Here is an 18,234-nt window from a genome sequence, read left to right on the forward strand (position 1 = left end):
GTCTATTTTGCACTTTAAATGGATCTTAACTTGTGGACAAATTTATAATATCATGTGTTATTAGTCATTTGGAAAATACTGGTTCACTGATTTATGCAGGTCTTCTACATATTAATATAATTCACTGTACAGAATCTAAAACCATATTAATTTAAATGATCATAGTCTTATTAGAAAGACTAAGTATCAGGGAAACTGTCCAGCTCATGGTGGCAGACATAAGTTTTCTAAATTCTAATTTTTTACTTGAAAGCTCAAACTTCTAATTGAAAATAAATGTTGTGGGTTGTTTACCTTGAAGTGAAAGGCTCATTTTATTCATTTGTAAAAATCTGTCTGCCAAATATCCAAGTCTGAATAACCATAGTTTGTCTGTCAGTTGTTCTTTCAAGTAAAAATATGTTTCATAAAATAAAGAACTAGTTTAGCTCATAGCTCATAAAACACACAAGTATTTTGGTTCAGGACAAACACTATACTTTGGTATGTAGCAGAAGAGCTTCATTTGTGCTTCCCATTTTTCCCTTTTTTATTATTTTTATTTTTATCTTTTTAGAGACAGGGCCTCACTCTGTCACCCAGGCTGGAGTGCAGTGGGACAATCATGACTCACTGTAACCTTGAGCTCCTGGACTGACGGGATCCTCCTGTTTCAACCTCCCAGAATAGCTAGGACCACAGGTGCATGCCACCATGTCTGGCTAATTAATTTTTTTTTAGAGATGGAGTCTTGCTATGTTGTCCAGGTTGGTCTTGAACTCTTGGCCTCCAATAATCCTCCCATCTCCTCCTCCCAAAATCCTGGGATTATAGGCCACAATGTCCAGCACCACACATAGTCAAGGGTTGAAATTTCATCAAATGAATAATTTTTTACTGCTTCTTTAAAGACATTCTTAAGTGGAACTGACATTTGTGACAATAAAATACACAGTAATTTCTAGGACTGTTTGATGCCACTGCCTTGAACATGCTAAGGTGCTAGAAGTTTCACCTACCATTGCTTTTGTATCATTAGTGCAAATTCAACACAGTAAAAGAAGGCAAATGAATATCTTAGATCAATATGAAAATGGCTTTGGCCTTGCAGATCTCCCTTGAAAGGATCTCAGGAGCCCTCAGGGGTCTATGGGTCCCACTTTGAGGGCCTTAAGACATACGCTTGCATTAGGAGTTCTCCTAAATAGACTTAAATTATACTCTCAATTTTATAATTGTTTTGGACTTTTTTCCCAGTTTACTGAATATTTATGAATTTCATAATTTAAAAATAAATTCAAATATAAGTAAATAAATATCTTCCAAACACTTTAATGTGTTATGCTACCCAATACTCACAAAACATCTGTAAGTCAGCTATAATTTGTTCCATTTTTATATTTGAAAAAAAAAAAAACTTGATGTTCAGAGAGGTTTTGTCCCACAGTAAATAATTATCAGAGTCTAGAATTAAATACAAGTCTGTCTGGCTAAATAATGCATGCTCTGTCTAATATGGCATGTTGCCCAAATCTCTCAGGACACACTGAAAATACTTACATAATTAAAAATATAAATATGCACAATGCCGTTGGTTTTACTATGGGCATATCTTTTTTGAGAAGACAGGGTATATTGATATTTGCAAATTGTGATGTTCAAAACACAGGTATTTTCTGGAACTTTCATAAGAATATCCTTCACAGGGTCCGCAGAACTTTTTGACAGACTCACATCTGTCATTATTTGGCTGGATGTATTAATGACAAGTCACTTTAACGTCATTAGGACTCAGTTTCTTCCTAATGGCGGTTTTACACCTACAACATAGACTACAATTGCTTGGGTCAAGATCACAGAGACGTTCTGTGAAGAGGCGCAATCGCTTTTCAGTCTGGTTGTCTCGATGTGTCTTCCACAGTTTACCCCGGTCACCAGGCTTGTCTTCCCTTGGCTTCATCAACCCTGCTCCTTCCTCCGTGGTCTTCATCTTTTTCTTTTGCAGGGTCCTCTTCTTCTACCCATGCCTAAAACATCGGTGTTCTGCCACATTCCGTCCTAAGTCTCCTCTTCCCGCCTGCCTTCCTCCTCTCCCTGGCTTTGCAACACACCTGCATGCTGATGACTCTGTCTGTATCCTTGCGGCTTGGACCTTCTCTCCCGGGAACTTCCTTCTGGCTGTGTGCATGGAGCTGCACTCGGATGTCACACAGGCGTCCCTTCCACAAGTCTGCAGTAGAACTTGTTATATTCCTCCCGAAACTGCTCCTTCCGTGTGTTGTTTCTCTTGGCTAATGGGCACCACCTCCTGCCCTGTTGCCCTGGCCAGAAAACTGGGAGTGAGTCTCGACTGCACCTCCTCGCCATCGGCCTCTATACCCAATCCATCACTGGGGCCTCCTCGCCATCGGCCTCTATACCCAGTCCATCACTGGGGCCTCCTCGCCATCGGCCTCTATACCCAGTCCATCACTGGGGCCTCCTCGCCATCGGCCTCTATACCCAGTCCATCACTGGGGCCTCCTCGCCATCGGCCTCTATACCCAGTCCATCACTGGGGCCTCCTCGCCATCGGCCTCTATACCCAGTCCATCACTGGGGCCTCCTCGCCATCGGCCTCTATACCCAGTCCATCACTGGGGCCTCCTCGCCATCGGCCTCTATACCCAGTCCATCACTGGGGCCTCCTCGCCATCGGCCTCTATACCCAGTCCATCACTGGGGCCTCCTCGCCATCGGCCTCTATACCCAGTCCATCACTGGGGCCGCCTCGCCATCGGCCTCTATACCCAGTCCATCACTGGGGCCTCCTCGCCATCGGCCTCTATACCCAGTCCATCACTGGGGCCTCCTCGCCATCGGCCTCTATACCCAGTCCATCACTGGGGCCTCCTCGCCATCGGCCTCTATACCCAGTCCATCACTGGGGCCTCCTCGCCATCGGCCTCTATACCCAGTCCATCACTGGGGCCTCCTCGCCATCGGCCTCTATACCCAGTCCATCACTGGGGCCGCCTCGCCATCGGCCTCTATACCCAGTCCATCACTGGGGCCTCCTCGCCATCGGCCTCTATACCCAGTCCATCACTGGGGCCTCCTCGCCATCGGCCTCTATATCCAATCCATCACTGAGGCCTGTCTATCCTATTTCCTACATCTCTCTAGAGCTGTCCCAGCCTCCCAAATGGCGTTTCTGCTGTCTTAGTTCAGACCTAATTTCTTCCTCTGGAAATAACCTTCTCCCTGTTACCTCTCTCCTGTTTGGCACCCTAACGCCAGAGGAAACGTTCTAAAACATGTTACGTGATGACACATAAAAACCTTAAGATCCGACCTTGCTTACAACCTTCAACAGTTTCCCAACCACTTACCACCTTCCAGAAAGTTCTGGCTCGTCAGGCCAGCAGAATCTGGCGGGCCCTGGCCCTGCTTGCGTCACCTGCCGTCCAGCCACCCCTGACTTCTTCCTTCCTGGGACACACTGAGCTCTCTGACACCTTCCTGATCTCTTCTCTTGCTTCTCTCTGGTTCTGGAATGCCCACCCCTCCCTCACCCGTTTGCCTGGCGTTCCTTCCCTGCCGTCAGAAGCTGGACGAGGATCCCTGCCAGGAACAGCTGGGAAAGGGGGTTCTCTGCCTCCTTTTCGGGGTGCCGGAAGGACCAGGTGCGAGCATTGATTGTGGTGCTGATCGCATTTTCATTTGTGCCTCCGTCTCCTCACCAGGCTGGGAGTCCCCCAAAGGTGGGCGCCATGTCTCACCCCGAAACCTGCACACCTTGGACACACCTGGCACACAGTAGGAGCTTAATAAGTGTGTGTTCGTGACCCGAACGACCTGGTCGTGTCTCATCAGTGCCAGCAGCCCCTTCTCTGTTCTGAGCTGAGATGGAGGGGTCCCCCCTTTGCCACCTAACAGTCGTCTCATCTGCAAACGTCAAGCTTGCTCAGTGATCTGGAATGTTCCTTTTAACGTTTAAACGTCCTGTGGCGTCTACACAACGATTTCCTGTCATATAAGCGGTTTATAAACCCGCCTTGTGCCGTGTTCTCACCCAGGAGCCGCACTGGACGGGCCTCTGTTACCAGGTGTTTAACAGAAGACCACGGTTCTTAATGTTGTCTCGGAAAGGCTGGTTTTCATCTTATTTATCTTCCCTTCACCGTGGCAGTGAGAAGGGGGCAAGGGTTTTCATGTTTTCAATACCGACGCTGTGTTTCAAAGATTGCATATTCTTAGAACTTACAGCTCTACACACTAGAGTCTGAAACCCAGGTTTGCTGCAAACTAGGTTCGCGGTTGCAAAAATGAGATCGCGGAATCACTGGGTGCCCCGGCCCCGCGTCGTCCTGCTCAGGCCGGGTTGCTAATTAGGTGACGTCTTACCGTAATTACCTAGCCGGCCCTGATGGCCTCGCGCGCTCTGCTGGGTCTCGCTGGCCCTGCAGGGCCGCTGCTCAATTGTTACAACAGCCGCCGAGTTTGCAGCCGGGGGAGGCCGGGCCGGCCCGCAGCGCTCCCCGCGTGAGGGCTGCGGGGCCGGCAGCGGCGTGGAAAGCGCCTCCCACCCCGACCTCCGGCCGCCTGGACGGGACGCGTCTCCCCACTCCGCCCCCAAACCCGCCCCGGAGCCCCCTCTGTCGTGCACCCCGGTCGCCCTGACACTGCCGCGGCCCTGCGCGCTCCTCTCCCGGGGTTTGCAGCTTCGCTGCGGTGGCGCCTCCCTCTCCTCCTCCCCGGGTGGCGGCAGGGAGCAGGGACGGCGTGTGTCCCCGCGAAGCTGCCTGCGGGGGTCGCGTGTGGGGAGCGCCGATCGCTGGGTGGGGTGTCCCAGTGTGTGTGTGAGAGAGTATGTGTGTGTGTGAGGTGTCACAGAAGTTGTGTATGTGTGAGAGAGGTTTGTGTGTGACAGAGGTGTGTGTGAGAATGTGTGAGAGAAGTGTGTGAGGTGTGTGAGGTGTGTGTGGTGTGTGTGAGAGAATGTGTGTGGGGTTGTGTGTGAGGTGGGTGAGAATGTGTGTGTGAGAAGTATGTGAGAGAGAGAAGTGTGTGTGCGCGCGCACGCGTGTGAGAGAAGTGTGTGCGCGCGTGTGTGTGAGCGAGAGGAGTGTGTGCGCGCGTGTGAGCGAGAGAGAGGGGTGTGTGCGCGCGTGTGCGTGCGCGCTGGCGCGCAGCGGGAGAGGGAAGGAGGGACGGGGGGAGGGGCGGGCGCGGAGCGGCCGGGGCTGGGAGGGGGAGGCTCCGGGCTCAGCGGTGACACTCGGAGCGAACACACACTCCCCGCTCGGAGCCGCCAGACTGCGGAGCGAACCGAGCCGCGCGCCCGCCGCCGCCCGCGCTCCCGCCGCGCCAGCCCGGCCCGCCGCCCGGCATCGTCCCGCCGCCCGGTCCCCGCACGCTCCCCGCCTTTTAAAAGGACCTCCCGCCGCTCCCCAGCTCTGCCCGGGACTCCCCGGCCCGCGCGGCTCCCGGCTTCACTTCGCGGCAACTTCGGCGGCCGCCCGCCGCCCGCCCTTGCCCGCCTTTGAAGTTTGCTGTGCCGGCCGCGAAGTTGGGACGCTTCGGCCGACGGGATTTCTCGCTTTTCCCTGCTCCGCCCCCGCCCCCCGGTCTCCGTGGTTCCCGGCCCCCGGCGCTGGGCATCTCGGCCGGTCGGGGACGTGGGCTGTTCGCACCGCACCTCAGGGCGGGCGCTCTCCGCCTCCCCCTGGGAGAACAAACGGATCTCTGAGGTAAGCGGCGACAGGAACGCAGACCGGCCCGGCACACGGGCGTTCGCGCTCGCGGGCTCCTGCGGGACGGGGGTCGGGGCGCGGCCCCCCGAGTCGGAAGGGCCCGGCGAGGCTCCCGAGGGCGCGGATCCCGAGAGCTGCGGGCAGGCGGCGTGCGGAGCGGGTTTCCCTCGGCTTTTCAGGCTGCCTTCGTGGCTGGGCGGCCCGAGAAACGGTAGGCGGCGGGCGGACGTCGCGCTGGCGGGGAAGGCGCGGGGACCGGGACCCGGGGTGCGGCGGGGTCCGGGAAGCCGCGGACCCTTCACCCCCGCCCGCCGGGAGGGCCGTGCCTCCCGCTCCAGGCCCGCGGGAAGGTCTGCGGGGCCGGGGTCCCGCGGGGGGCGGCCGCGTGGGGCGAAAGGCGCGAGGTCGGGCGGCGCGCGGCTCCCGACGGCGGCCCGGGGGGCTCGGTCGGCCTCGCGCGGCGGACCCCGCTGCGGGTCCGCGTCGTGCCCGGCGCCGTGGGCGGCGGCGTCAGAGGAACTTGCCCGGGCCGAGCGGGTGGCCTGGGGCCGGCTCGCACTTCTGCTCCGAGGGCAAAGCCGCCCCCGGTGGGACCCTCCCGCCGCAGCCGGGGCGCCCCGGCGTCGCGGCCTCGGCCGTCCGTGCGCGGGTCGGGGCGCGCTGGCCGCGCCACCTTTCCTCCTGGCGGGGACACGCGGGGCCGAGCCCGCGGCTCCGGGTCCCGGCTGTTTCCCTGGGGCACGTCGCGAGCTGCTCGAGGTGGGGTGCGGTGTCGTCTGCTCGCGCGCCCTTCCTCCCCGCACCCGGCCCGGGCAGGGGCGAGCGTCCCGCACCGGTCCCGCACCGCCCCGCATCGGCCCCGCACCGGCCCCGCCCGCTGGCGCCGAGCTGCCCCTGCGCCCGGCGCGGCCCCCGCGGGGGCGCTGCCCACCCTGGCTCCGGGCACGAGCGGCTCCCGGAAACCGAGACCTGGAGCGGGAAATGAACCTGAGCAAACGTCTGTGTGTGCGTTTTGCAGAGTTTTTAGCCACTTCGTGGGGTTGGTGGGTCCGTTCGCGGCTGATCTGACGGTGCCGCCGGACGGCAGGGGACGATCTGCGATTCCGTTTAGAGGGTCTCGGCGGACACGCGGCTCTCTCCTCCCCCGCACCCGTCCTCCTCCTCCTCGCGTCCTGCACCCTCTTTCTCCTCCGAAGGAGGGAATCTCCGCTCTTCCTCCCTCCCTCTCCCCCTCCCCCCCTCCTCCTCCTCTCCCCCCCCGCCCCCTCCCCCGTCTCCCTGCCCCCTCCCCGTCCCCCTGCCCCCTCCCCGAGCGCCGGGGGACCGGGGAGTCGTCGGTGGAAATAAATGGGGCCTGCTCCGCTCTCCGCCCCTGCAGACACGCAGAGCCCTCCCCGGGCGCCCAGAAGGGGAGAGAAAACCTCCTTTCCGAGGGGGCAGTTGCGGAGGGTTTGGTGGATCCAACTGTTGTGTTTTCCTGGAAGAAGTGACGGAGGACGCTGTGTGTGTGGAGCAGAGGGGAGCGAGGGCGAGCGGCGTTTGTGATCGTTCATCACCGTTCACTGAGCGTGACAAGAAGGCCATACATAACCCTCGCCGAGGACTCGTGTCTATACTCGATTGCACGTCAGTCTCTCACGACGGTGGTTTCAGAAAGTGAAAACGCCAAAACGGCATTAATTCCTCACGCTGCTTCTGCATATGGGATGAATCACATGTCAGAAAGGTGCTGTCATTTTACCAGACTTTTAATCCTTGAACTTTTAGAAGGTTGTACTCTTTATGAAATGTCATTTGCCTCAGTCTGTCTGCTTAAAGTTTAAACATCTTGGCAACGTAATTAATTATGGTCCCAATTCCCATTTTCAATCTAAACCTATGTTCAGGATGATATTAAAATACCCCTTATTCTTCAAAAGTGACGCTTATGAGTTTAAATTCCTGGAGGGGGTGAGGGGACAACTGGGAACGAGGGGCCAAGAAGTTAGCGAAATTAGGACTATTTCAGATTTCTCTCAAAAATCCTTTACTTCTTTCTTTAAGGAAGGAAATTTCGAGTCCCTTCTCTGCACAGTTCTTAACTTTGGTGAATGTCCTTAATCTTTACCACACGCTTGAAACATAACAGCTTGCAGCCTTGCCTGCATCGTTGTTTTCATTTGTGTGTCAGGACATTTTATTCATTAAGCCTGTATGTCAAAGACTCAGGCTCAGCATGGCAGTAACACTCTGTTTTAATTAGTAAGTATCATAAAAAAGAAGCTAGAACTCTGTAATAGGCCTAAATTGCTATGAGTTATGTGTGGTTTAAATTACGCATTTATTTGAGCAGAAATCAAACCATGAATATAAAACATCTTTTAATCACTTGCAGATACAGCTTTTATCTCTTAAGATGTTAACAAAATATATAATTGGAAAGTACTCTTCTAAGACTAAGGGAAGCCCCTATCCTCAGTTTATTTGTCCTGGGTCTGTTTGACGTTCATGTGATAAAGTATGAACGTTAAAGAGTCAAAACTGATGTCACAGCCTTTGCAGTGTCGTGCAGCGGGTATGGTGCGTTGGAAGTAGCCACAGTGGGTCGGTCCTCAGATGACTTCATGCAAAGACTTTTTAACAGCTCAGAGTCCTAACCACTATGCGATCACGGCAAGAGGCTTTTTCGATTGGCTTTATGAACCTTGGCGATTCAGAGTTCAGTTTTCTCACTTGGACTCACCAAGGAGACTCTCTGGTAGGGGGAAAAATATGTTCTAAAACTCTAACAAACTGTTTTAAAATGAAGGGGGGTGTAGAAATGAAGTGTATGTGTTGTTATCTTCCTGTATTTATTTCTATAGCAGTTCTGTTCAGCCTATCCAGAGGTCAGCATTTTTATTTTAAAACTGAGTGTTTTTCTTGCCATTGTTGTTAGAACATATTATGTTGATACGATGGATGAGCAGATATTGGAAATGGAATGATTGCACCTGAATTATCAGAAAGCCTGGGAGCAGTGTGTGAATTGCACATACTACGTGCTGATTAAAACGATTTTAATCTCCCTTCCTGAGTTTCTCCGTGATAAGGAGGTTGATACCAGTGACCAACCGGTGCTCGCTCCCACTTTTTCTGTCTTCTTGTCAGCCTTAGCTTGGGGGAGCCAGGCGCCCACAGCAGCAGCTGGTCGTGGATTGAACCCTGCCAGAGTCAGTCGCCACGAGCTAATGATTAGGAAGAAAGTATATCCCGTAGTCATCTGTGGGTCACAGGCAAGCATAACCAACAAAAATAATCCAGCTAATTCATTTGACCTTGAAATAACAGCTCGACCTTATAAATGTTTATTTGGAAGGATTATTCTGAAGAACGTAATTTATTCTTCCCCTGTTGGTTCATAGTCATTTAGTAGAAGCCACAGCATAGCTGAATAATAAATAGTAAACCACACCAAATCTTTGCTTTGAAAGCTGATTTTATTTTAAATTTTTATTTTTTAAAAATTATTTTGTATTTTATTTTTAATTTATGTACAGTAAAATTCATTCTTTGTGGTGTAGGTTCTGTGAGTTTTGACAAATGTGAAGAATGATGTGTCCACCATCATAGTTATGCTATAGATAATTCTATCACTCTAAAAATTCTCTCACGCTATACCTCTTTGATGTCGTCCTCTGCCCTTAACCCAATTCCTGGTAACTACTGATATATACTCCTTTCTAGGAGTTTTGCCTTGAAAACTGATTTTAAAGTCAAAGTCCTCCAGTATCTACTAAATACTCCTTTTAAAAATACTTTGCATTTCGTGCCTTGAAGTCAGGATAAATTCTGCTTTATTTTTCCATTGTATTACAAGTGCAAAATTAAATGACATCTAGGATGCATGCCTGCATGCCGTCACGCTTCCATGTTTATTTCCACCCAGGAAGAACAATACATACTTCATTGTCATTAAAACAAATGACAGAGTATGACATGGAAAAATAAAAATGCTAATATTTTATTGTATCATATAGTGGTATGTTGACTATAAATTCAGTTATATTTTTGGGAAAAAACCACACCATTTCAGTTTGAGTCTGTGTTTGCTTGGATGCATGTATTTCCTGTATTTCTTGCAACTTCTGAAATGACACCTGGCATTTGCTGTTCCATAGCTCATGAGTGCCCCAGCCAGTGCCAAAAGCAGGATTCTTGGCTGCTTACTTCCTAAACACATAACCCAAGGATGTAATATCCACACCTTTGTTTCCTTTTGGTATTTTACTAAAAACTGCACACCAACAAATACATGAATTTTAGTCCTTTAAAATATTTGGAAAACATGAAATATATGCTATTAATCCCCTCACAAATAAAAAAAGGAGTTGCTTGCTTTACATTTTAAAAATTAAGGATAGAGAATTTGATCAATATGGAGTAAAAAGCCAGCTAGCAATACGTTTCTGTAGATTTTTCCTTTTGGAATGAAGAGACAGATTTGACCACAGAACAGGGGTATTGGGTCCTATTACAATGTCAATTTTTTTCAGGGAACTTATTGAGTTAGATTTGATTTAAACTTCACTTTAAAGTCCAGAGACCTCATGTTTATAAGAAAAGTATAGAAACTTCCAAGATTACGTGTCATTATTCCTTCAATAATTTCCGGATCCTTTGGAAGCTGATTTATTTTAGTAAATTAGTGAATGAGTCTTGGTTTTCATTTGTTAATTTTTTCCTGTACCAAATTTGAACATGACACATATTTAATGTTTCCTATAGTTATCTGAAGTATTTTTAGTTTCACTTATGAAAACTGAAATGAATCTAAAAAAATATGGATGGAGGTAGTAGTATAAATAGTTAATTTACCAAATGTCTCTTTTAATTCTTCTTTTGAAATAATTTGTTTCCTTTTTATAGTTGTGAGAAAATAAAAACATTTTTAGAAATAATGGGGTTATATGAAGTTTGGAAAGAACTTGATAAAAACATGATTATAGATGATTAGAAGTCAACTCATTTGAGCGGAACTCTTTAGACACTCTCTTGGCAGGATGGAGACGTTTAAATGTAATAACCAAATTACAAAAATGGAGTTAACAACATCCATGCATGTCTAATGGGAATGATTTCAGCTGATACCACAAATAGTGGTGACGAGCTGAAATAAATGGAGACTGTACAAGTTTCTGTCAGTGTTTCTTCTCTCTAAGAGGATATCAAGGTAAACACCCTCTTCTTCCAGCTGTGTGCTCAGAGAACATATATTCCACAATCTGAAGACATAGCCAAAAATTGGACTATACTCAAATGTATTTTTTATCAACAACTAAAAATCACCATAACTATATCTTCTTTTCTGAAGCAATGTCCTTACATATACAGATGTACATAAAATATGAGATGGAAATTTAATGTTTTTGCAAATAAGCAGTAAAATCTGAACTCATGATTAGAAATACCTGTAAAGTGTGATATCTTGTTCTTGAAATCACCATGACTATTTTTACAAATTATAATAGAGGAACTATGAACAAGTTAGTATATGCAACACAGACAATACTGTATCCAGACAGTTGGCAAACAAAATGAGGGGGTGGCATTGTGGTACTTTCTTGAAAATACCGATATTGTGTTTAAGAGAGAAAAGCTAGTGTAAAAGGGCCTGATTTGCTTTGGATTGCTTTCTTCAAGTTAGATGCTGTGGTGTTAGGTGCCTACTGGAATGTAGATGGTTACAATTGACAGCACATTGTAGTGAAAAGTAAACCATAGTAATCCACATACAACTTGGAGATGGCTTTGATGACTGAGTTTAATTCATCTGTACACTAAGCTTGTAGGCATTGCCAAGTGGAACATTATGCATTTTATCCAGTGATGAAATACATTTCTTGTTGAATTATCAGTCATATAAAAAAACCCACACAAACATAAACATATTTGATCCATTTGAGTAATTTTGTTAAAAAAAATACATTAGAAAACATATAGATACCTTTTTATGCATAATAACACTAGCATGTATATATAAATATCATGATGTAGATCTAAATATTATGTGTATGTTGATAGCCCTCAATGTTATAATTTCATATTAAATTATAGCATTCACTAAAATTCATTGATACTATTAAAAGCTTCAAATTTGGATTCACAAGTAATTGGATCCTGTAATTGAAGAGGCATTTGTTGCCAACAGTGGTAACAGAGTTTGCTAGCTAGAACACCTGGCAAACTGGAAAAGGACAGCAATTGTTTATCTCTTTGCTTCCCTGAGTCTCTGATATTGTTAGTTCTATGGGTGATCTGTCAAAGTTTGTGAAAATGTGCTATGAAAATAGCACATACTTTTTTATGGAAAAATAAAACTACCTCTAAATGGAGACAAAACTGTGCCCCTCTAATTAATGATCGCAGGAGCAAGATTCACCATACTAGCAGATGAAGTAACAGGTGGGTCACAGGAGAGATGGCCTGGGAGATACCAGGGAAGCCACCCTGCCCCCAAATGTTACCTGGGCTTCTCAGGGTACTAAAAGACTACCTGAAAAATGATTTTTCCTTTACTTTTAAAGTAATTTTTTTATTGTCCCCTATAAATATGAAAATAGCCCTGCCATGGGAAACGGATAAACTGATATCAGCTAACATATTACCAGGATATGTTAATAGCTAGATAAAGCCAGATAGGCATGAGGCCAGCTTAAGACAAAATTTTAGAGAGGGGTGATATATCTATATATATGTGCATGTGTGTATGTATGTATGTGTATACATATATTTATATCCTCTAGGCTCTACTTTTTGGGACAGTCCACCTTTAGTATATACCTGCTCTTTATTCTCTTCCCCTGATAATTCTCAGTTTTTTATATTATAAAAGTATAAGTTATGTCCTGGGTCAGCTTCATGAGCCACTCTTAGAGGGACCTGGGGCTTGACTGAATGCTCTGGTGTCACTATCTTGACAAAATTCCTAATTTTTGAACAAGAGGTCTTGCCCTGGGCCCCACAAATCATGTAACCCATCCTCATTATGCCTTGGTGTGAATTAAAGATTTAAAATTTTGATGTCCAGGAAATAGAAAGTGCATTTGAGGTTAACTTTGCAAGGTTAGGCCCAGTGAATATTTGCATTTAAAAACTTGTCTTTTAAGTACGATACAATGAAAGATATGAGGTACTCTTTTTAAACAATTGTGGTGGAAATTTCCCATTGCCTCTGAAATCATACGGAGTAGGTATCCAGCTTCTGACAGCACCAGCCTTGTAAAACAAAGGTCTCTGAAAGGGAGTGTCCTCTTTGTTTCATTGTGGTGGACAAGATGCCTCATTATAGTGTAAGAAGGAAATAGCAGAAGATCTATTAATATTTATATTCACTTTTATGTATAAATAATGAAATTAAGTTGTATGACTATTAATAAACAAACTAACAAAGGCACAGTCTTACTCAGCATATCAGATAGTCGTGGAACAACAAAAAATGGAAATGGTGACAGCTTCTCTGAAGTACAAATAATGACATTCTGCTGGGCGTGATGGCACGTGCCTATAGACCCCATCACTTGGGAGGCAGAGGCAGGAGAGTTGCTTGAGCCCAGCAGTTCAAGGCTGTGTTGCCTTATGATCGCAACTGTGAATGGCCACTGTGCTCCAGCCTGGGCAACATGGCAAGGTCCCATCTAGAAAAAATAAAGTAGTAATAATAATAACAATAGTGACAGTCTTATTAGCCCTGTTCACAAAACACCACTGATATTAACCTGAAAAAGATTCGAAATGTACAATTTCATTGATTATAATTATGATACTCATCCCAGTATAGATTGCCTTTAAGTATTTTATACATTCCATATTGATATATATATTTTTAAATCACAGTTCTAAGAGGTTTGAAGACCACAGTATAGATAATACATTATAGAATGAGAGGTCTTGAAAGGAGTTGAGCAGGAAGCTGAAAAATTTCCCACATAAACTAGTCACTGTTGTCGGGAGTATTCTTAGTTATTTGTATAATGAGCATTTCATAATTCCTCTGTTATCAATAGATATTATATGCCACTATGTTCTGAAAATTTCAGTATTCTGAGAGTTCAAAAAATGCTTCCCAGCGCTTTTCATGTATATCATCATATTAGTCCATTTTGCGTTGTTATAAAGGAATCCCTGAGGCTGGGTAATTTATAAAGAGAAGAGGTTTATTGGGCTCCTGCTTCTTCAGGCTGTACAAGAAGCATTGCACCAGCAGCTGCTCCTGGTGGGGGCTTCAGGGGGGCTTCAGGTAGCTTCCCGTCAAGGCGGAAGGTGAGGGGGAGCAGGTGTGTCACATGGCAAGAGAGGGAGGAGGAGGCGCCAGGCTCCTAGACACAACCAGCTCTCTCGGGAATTCATAAAGGGAGACCTTACTCATTATTGCCAAGAGGGCACCAGGCCACTCCTGAGGGGACCAGCACAGGACCCAGGCACCCCCCATCGGGCCCCCCATCCAACACCGGGGGTCAGATTTTATCGTGAGATTTGGAGGAGCCAAACATCCAAACCATATCAGCTGTGTTACATTTTAAAGTTTTTCTTTGAAATCTTATTGCTTTTCAGTTAAGTTAGTTATTAACTGATGTTAAAGTTGTTTCTGTGCTTTGAATTTTATAACAGAAATGGAAATGACTTTTAATAATATTGTAACTTTATATAACCATCGATTGTTATAGGTCTTCCACATCCATCATTTTCCTTAATCCTCAGAGCAAGCCAGTGAGGAAGATGTTGTGTCCTCCTCCTCCTGAGAAACCTGGCACTACATTTTAGTGAAGAGACTTACCTAAACTTGCAGAAACTTTTTAAATAAAGTCATAAGTTTTTGGTTTCAGAAGCAAAATTGATGAAAATTTCTAAAAATTTTAAGTTGAGATTAATTGCCAAATTCATTTGCATGGACCCAATTTGCTTAGAATGTTTTTTGCAATTTAATGATTCTGAGTATCATTTATGTAGCCTTCATCCACAAGACCATAATTCTAGGCTTCCTGTGCACTGTTTGTTTTTAGGTAATAGTTAGCTAATAGAGAATTTTTAGAGGAAACCATTAAACTTTTCCACTTTTAAATCATTATTTAAGGGTGAAGCAGAAACAATTTCTCTTTGAGAGTAAAAACACTCTAGTTCTAAATGGCGCTAAGGGCTACCAGTGATAAACAGACAATGCCTCACATCTGTCCTTCCAGAAGGTTAGTCTTTTTCAGTAGAGAAATCATGGAAAGTATAATAGAGTTTCCATCTTGGAATGTGTGTAGGTTCTGACGTAAACCTCCCCAGGCCTCCCCACAGCCCCTGCCGCCATTCGCACAAATTCTGCTCCAATCATAAAAGGCAAGCTCGATTATCAGTTTGCTTTCTTAAGCCTACTTATAGCTATGAGATCATCTCTTGAAATCAAATCCCTTTTTCTTTCTTTAGCCCTCTTGATTAGTCCGACTGACCAGCCATTCAAATCTGGGTGTTAAAATGTTCTAGGATATGCTGTGTGTTGAGTTTGAGCTCTCTCTCTTTCTGCACACACATGTAATAGAGCCTTTACCATACCTTGGAAACAAGTTACCTGATAAAAGAAAAAATAAAAACATTTTCGTCAGTAAGTAGAGCCTAATAAGAAAATTGGGGATTAAAAAAGTAAGTTATAAGTTTATTACAGACCCATAACCCATGATATTTAAACATATTCCAATTACGTGTGGTAGCTGTATCACTGAAAAATCAATGAGTTGCAGAATCCCTTTTGAAATTAGTAATAATTAGTGGTAATTCACCTACACAGTTATTACATTATTCCATTAATTATATGGCATTCTCGAGAGGTAAGAGGTGAAGTTAGATCAGCCTAAGATTTTTAAAATGGATTATTTCAAAATATTGAATGAAACTGTATGTTTCAGTGACATAAGGGGAACTATCATAGACATATATACAAGGATATTCCAAATATTCTAAAAGCTTAAAGCCCTTTAAAATATAAGAAAAAATAAGTTCAGACCGTAAAAGTATTTATACACCTGTATTAATACTCCAGCCACCAAATTCAATCTGTAATTTAAAAAAAAAAAAAATCTCTACATTTAAAGTTTATTCACACATTTGCAAAGCAATGACAACAACCAGGCAGTTTTAAAACCTCTTTTTCTCTTGGCAGCAGCCTCTATTTTGTGTAACGACCATGGAACACTATGGACCCCAACACTCACCAGCTGCAACTTTTTCCTTAGCGCTTCTTTTAAAAAAAACAAAACAAAACAAACCACACCTAACTGTGTATCTTACTTCCTTGCGGGGAGAAGGATGATATAATTGTGGGTCTGAATTCCCACACTAGGTCAGTGTTTGTGGTTTGTCATCTCTGTAATTGCTGTAGGTTTATATTGCTTGTATCATTTCATCATAATTTGCTGTAAACGCATTATTAAAAATGACTGTGGGGTCTGTCTTCACCGTCTGCCTTTTGAAAGTGTCCTTTTCTTTCATCATCTCTTAATCCAGAGATAATAATGCAGAACAACCCAGGAGCTGATGCTGATCCTCCGTGCGTTAATCTCAACACGTGCCTCTGAAATCCTTCACTAGAAAGCGCCTAAGGAGCCTGAGCGGGCTCACCTTTGAACCAGTTCTAATCCAGTTCTGCTTATTAAACAACACTGATGTCTTCAGATACAGTGTAGCAAAGCTAAAAAATATTAAGAGTTGACTGTTGTTGATGTGATTGTTTTTAAAAATCCAACATCGTGGCCTTTCCTTTGTTGTTCTTTCTAGTCAGTCTCTACTTGAATAGGGTCCTAACCTCTCACCTTAGCGGTTAGGTGAATAAGGATAGAATAATCTGATGCTGGAACTCCTATCTCCGTTTTAAGAGCAAGTCGAAACATGTCTTTTGCTGTTGAATAAAATTTTGCAACCAGTTTGAGAAACTGGCCTACACCATTTGAAGATAAATAGAACCTTTTTAGTTTTAAAAGAGCACTCACATCATTATTTCATTTAATCTTATAACAATCCTGGGAATAATTGTCTTCATTTTGTAGATGAGGTAATTGAGATTGAAAGAGATTAAAAGACTCACTCAAAGTACAAAAGCAGATAATGCGATAATGGTTTGATAAGGACTTCTTCAACTCAGATCTTCTTACTCTAAGTGATCTTTTTTTGTTTTGCTTTGACAGCCTTTTACCTGTACCAAAATTTGAATGAATGAATGAAAAAAATAAAAATTGCTTGATAGTAGAGGATGGAAAAGAGTGAAGAGCAGACCAAAAATTAAATTCAGGTGTTGGCAAGAACATTCAATCCTGAATTGACAGGAAGCTAAGATGTGGGAAGAGCTCACCTGAGACCTTGAGACACATGAGCTAGGAGAGAATGAGAGGGAATAAAAAGGGAAGTGATGTGTTAACTATGCTTTCTGCTGGGTTCTCCAAATTACTAGATTGTTAGGAACCAGTGTCTTTGGAGAATATTATCTAATCTTTCCAAAGATGTGTCTTTGTTTGTTTTTGGGGGGGGGGCGGTGCTTAGATAAGAGGGCTGGTAGAATAAATACATATTTGAATTTTAAATTATTTCTTTTTGCTAAAACATAACCACTACATACTTGTATACCTTCTCCTTTTTTCTTCTTTTTTTTTTTTTCTGGAAATAAGAATATTTCTAGGGCATGGAAAGGGTTTAACCATTTTAACTATTTAAGATCCCTGGTGTATCTACTCACTCATCTATCTATAGATCATATTACCTTTATTATAGTTATTTTTAAATTACTACTTTGGTTATGTCATGTGCTTTGGCACTGGAAGCCACCACAAATTCTCTTTGGTGATAGACAGGCTTTAGTGCTGACACATCAGAAAAACTTCTTGGAGAAGGTGAAGCTTAAGAACCATCAGCTATTTGGGAAAATATGAGATTAGGCCCATGGAATGAAGCATCGCTTTTTTAATCTGTGGTATTTGTTATTCTGTGGTAGTAATGAATGGTGTCTTCTTGATAGCATTTTATTTATTAGTGTTTTTCCAAACTCCGTGAAGTATGTGAACAAGTTAGAAACTTTGGTGTAACTTTGAATCTTGTCTCTTGAATGGTCCACTGGTCCATTACTGGGCTTTAAGAGAAACACGAACTACTCAGAGGGAATGGACTTCTCTTTTATGTAAATAAGGTAGAGAAAAGAGATCACTGTGAAATAATGTGGCCATAATAATAGTTCTCTTAAAAAAAGGAAGAAAGGATACGGACAATCTCTATTTCATCCACTCCTCTCCCTAAATAGATGTCTAAAATATTAAATATTAAACGTTGGTAATGAATGAAAATTAGAGATCGGAATGTTTGAACAACCGAAGTGCTGGAGGTGAAAATCGTAGTGCTGCTACTATCAGGTGATAGGTCTTAGTATTTGGGGAGTTTGAAAATAAAAATGCATGAGAATACTAGGGTTGGAAGCGGCAAAGCCATATAACCCGGCTATTCCAAGTGCAGTCCGTGAACTGTCGGGTCCACGTCTCCC

At 44.8% G+C, this 18,234-nt stretch overlaps 1 protein-coding gene across 1 annotated transcript in view; it reads left to right on the forward strand.

Annotated features, from left to right (window-relative positions):
- The first annotated feature begins 5,654 nt into the window (after positions 1–5,654).
- The window catches only part of NDNF (neuron derived neurotrophic factor), a 29,621-nt gene continuing 17,041 nt past the window's right edge, over positions 5,655–18,234 (forward strand). Inside the window, exon 1 of the mRNA XM_069459182.1 lies at positions 5,655–5,711. The gene's annotated coding sequence lies outside the window, so the exon portion shown is untranslated. The remainder of the gene's footprint in view (positions 5,712–18,234) is intronic.

The sequence above is a fragment of the Eulemur rufifrons genome, chromosome 26 (assembly GCF_041146395.1).
Source record: "Eulemur rufifrons isolate Redbay chromosome 26, OSU_ERuf_1, whole genome shotgun sequence".
Taxonomy (NCBI): domain Eukaryota; kingdom Metazoa; phylum Chordata; class Mammalia; order Primates; family Lemuridae; genus Eulemur; species Eulemur rufifrons.